Source organism: Teleopsis dalmanni, chromosome 1 (genome assembly GCF_002237135.1).
Source record: "Teleopsis dalmanni isolate 2A chromosome 1, ASM223713v2, whole genome shotgun sequence".
Lineage (NCBI taxonomy): Eukaryota > Metazoa > Arthropoda > Insecta > Diptera > Diopsidae > Teleopsis > Teleopsis dalmanni.
Window position 1 is genome coordinate 40,538,858 of NC_051846.1, and position 4,409 is coordinate 40,543,266.

Below are 4,409 nucleotides of genomic sequence, written 5' to 3' on the forward strand. Positions count from 1 at the left end.
TTAATTTAGAAAATAAAAATTCAAACCATATTAATTTTTATTCAAATCATGTCATATTAACATGTTAAAGATCAATTTATACATGAGTTTTGTTTTTTAAAATATAATTTAATATAGGCCCAAAGAGTAACATATATCTATTACATTTTTTTTTAATATAACAATTTTAAAATCCCTATTATCAGTGCAAAAACTTCAAAAATCCTGTGTTCTCATAAACAAAACAAAAAAATTCATTAAAAAAGCTAAATTAAAATCAGCAAGCTTTTAGAATAAAAAACATAATATTTCGTTTAATAATATTTAAAATATTTTTAATTAATTATATAACGTATTTTAAACCATAATATTGTATTAGCATTCAAATTTATGTACATATGACGCGGCTTTTATGAGAATATTAAAATTGCATGTGGTAAATTATAAAAAATCAATCACTTAAGCATTAAAACAAGAATGTTTGAATTTTAAAATATTATTTTATTTCAATTAGTTTTTTTTTCATCTAAATAATACCTAGCGTCTTATTAGCTAACCATTCTTATTTAAATATCATATTGTGAATTGAGTGATATAAAATGAACTTATAGTAAACTACTTTCATAGTAAATTAAATTTTATTAGAAAACTGTCAATAACTATGTTTTAAATAAAATTATTGGCTATTTATATTGTTGTTTCAAGTAATGTCAAATATCAGTCACCAGTGATATTTAATTAAATATTATTTTTATAATGATCACTGAAGATTTGTAAGTGAGCTGCCATATTAACAGATTCGATATTCCAAACAGTTATGAGTCCAAATTGCACTTATCTAATAATTTTTGCCAATTTTTTTATAAAAATATCCGAAGTATAAAGTATAAAAGAAAATTATATTAAAAAGTCATTAAATCTTTAACAATTATCGCTCCTTTTACATCTAGTATTATCATTAGACTAGCCTTTTTTAAATATTTTTATAAGAACGTAAGTAAAAAGCCCACACTTCATACTTTACTAATTTAGTAAAACATAGTTTCTTTTTAAGAACCAATTAAAAATTAGTTAGGTGATCGGATCCGAACACCCATTCAATTCTGTATATTCGAAATTTATCACAGAGAAAGTTGGACTGCGCCAATGCCTCTAATAGAAAACTGGATTTTGATAGAAAAATGTCACTGTTGGCATGCCACACCGCCTAAATGCCAAAGTAAGCATATGGTTCGTTATTACAACTACAGATTATTATTAATAACCTGAAATTATTATTAATATCTGATTAACAGATTATCTGATAAGGCATCATTTGTGACTGTTTGACTATGACGTGGGCTAAGAGGAGAATGTTAGCCATGTAATCCCCATCACCCTTTAATAGTAAAAAATCCTCAACAGATACTATTTTAACCCACATGCTAAGAGCTATGGATCCACTGTTGAGTTTGGTTCAGTTTTTATCGCAAAAGCTATTCAATAGTTACAAGTGTTCTGTTTCATGAAGAGCCAGTATACCATAATTTACATAATCGATCCGCACACTATACTTTAATTATACTACATCATTGAAACTATCATAAGCAATTAATTATTAAGAATTATATTATTAAATCTAACCCTCTAACCCCCACTCTCACTCACCACTTTTTTAAAATATATTAAATATAAATATTTAATATTAACAAAATTGAATCCATTTTTTTCCTGATTGACTACTAACACAACAATAAAAATCTTTAGTTTATTACGTTAAAATTAATAAAAATATCTATTTCAAAATCAAATAAATTTCTTAAAAAATATACTATATAAACTTATTCTTTTGTTATTAAAAAAGAAAAACTATAAAAAAATGTAACCATTTTAAAACTATTTTAAATTAGAAAATATTTTATACAAGTTGATCAATTTGTTAATTTATTGTTAATTCATATTAAAAATCTATATAAAACATTTAATTATTTTAAATTATTGAATTTAAAATACCCAACTTCTGGGTATGACGATTCAGTAACAAATTTTAGTAGAGTTCTTCACACTATATATAGTTTATTTCTCCTCATATCTAGATTTAAATTTCTTACGTTAAAAGGAAAGATTAAAAAAAAATAACACTAACTAATGCCAACAACGCCTGATGGCGCGACTACTCTTTGTTGGGGTTTTCATGTTTCCAATTTTAACGCCTCGTATACCTCGTAAACTAAGTTTTATTCACATATAGTTCAATGAAAAAAGTTATCAAAATAGCTGTCTCTACTAAAACCCTTTGCCACATGGACTTGTCCGAAATATAGAATTTGTATTAAATTTATTAAATTGTTATTTCTATTTTCATATTATAAAATTAGTATATTAAAAATATTTTTTAATTAATTTTTGTTTTTTAAATTATGAAAACTTATACAAAACAATTAGTATATATGAAAATTGTTTTTAATTTATGATTTATATTTTTATACTATAAAAAAATTTTTAATACTTCAATAATGAAAATATTCTTCTAAATACCTTTATAATATTATAAATATATTTAACTTATATCGTTGTAGTAAAAAATTTAAAAATCAGAATAGATATACTTGCTAAGTAGTAATTACAACTTTCATGTTAAATAAGTTTTTTAATAGTCTAATTAATTTTAATTCTAATTAATTACATTTTTTTTATATAAATTAATATATAACATATCCTTTCCTAATTCCTTTTTAGTATATTTAAATATATTTGATTTCGGAATGATAATGACAAAATTATGCAAAAATTCATAATAAGCAAAATAATAAAATGAACATAAATCATAATAATTAAGAAACAAATTATAAAAATATAAAAAATCATACATATAAAAAATAATTATTTAAATAAAAATTAATAAAATTGCTCAAAAGCATAGAGTATTTGTATACAAGAATTATTACAGAAAATTGCAACAGTTTAATTGAAAGTTCATAAATTAAATATGCAGAAATTCAAATTTATTTGATATTTTTATATAATTATTATTAATTTATTTTTAAACTTAATATTTCAAATTATTAAATTATCAAATAAAATGTCTTAAAATTTTGCATGTATAAAAAATTGTTTATTTTTATTGTATTAAAAAGTATGTATTTTTAATTCATATAGTAACGTTGAAACTAATAAATAATAATGAATTTTAACGATTTTAAAAATTCATACACTTTTGTGATTAAGTTTTGATTTAATTTTTAATTTAATTAAATTATTTTTTTTGTTTTTTGTTTTTTATTTGATTATTTTATATGATTTTCTTTTGCTAGTTACCTTTTAGAGATCTTTTCCGAAACACACCTTCAATGATGGAATAAAAGAATGGAATGCGTGCACATATGCATTTACGCATTAGTACGAAATCAAGTACAAATTTAATACATTTTCAAGTTAAATAAATAATAATTTTAATTAAATTAAATATAAATATAAATAAATTATACAAATTAAGAAAATATTTCAAAAAAAATATATATACTATATATAAATAAATTAAATTGTAAATTAAACAAATTTAAACTGTTGGCATACGACGCATGATATCTAAAATGTTTGTTAGTAATATGAGTACAAAGTACTTATGTTTATGTAAAATGTTTGTGTAAATACTGAAAATGTTTAAATGCATATATTTTTTTAATTTTTTTTTTTTTATTATATTTTTTATAATTTATTACATTTAAATGCAATTTATAAACGCAAAACTATACACTTTGTACTAATTTTAACTATAATAAAAAAATCTTTTAGGTATTTCTAATTGGCAATTATCATATATATATTTTCTAAAACATCAAATTATTATATGATTAAATATACTTTAAAGCATTTTACCTTTTGATTTAATTACTTACGTCTTGAATGTTACAAAAATTGTTTTGCAAATATTTTTTTAAATAATTGTTTGAATAAATGTTATAAAATTATTTAACATTTATTTTATTTATAGTGAAAATTCTAAAATATACAATCAATCAATATTCTTTTTTTTATATTAACATTTAAAGTTAATTTAAAATAATTTAAAAGGTAACACTCTTGAAAATTTTTTATATTCTTGCATCATATACTATTTTATTATATTTAATTTTCTTAATTAAAAGATACGGTTAATATGTTGTGAACATACCTACGTTCGGAAAACAATTTTCCAAATCTGTGCGGTTGTGATATCTTACCTTGCAAACTTTAAAATATTCTTAAGAAAATATATTTATATATATAAATACTGTTTTAAAAAAGTTTTATAGTGTAATAAGAAGGTATTTATTTTCATCAGTGGCATATACAAGACGAGTATTAAGATTCAATCCCACCTAAAATATTTCAGACTATTTTACATAGACATAATAGTTTTTAAATGCATTAATATAAATTTTTATTACCTGTTATATTTTATTTACATA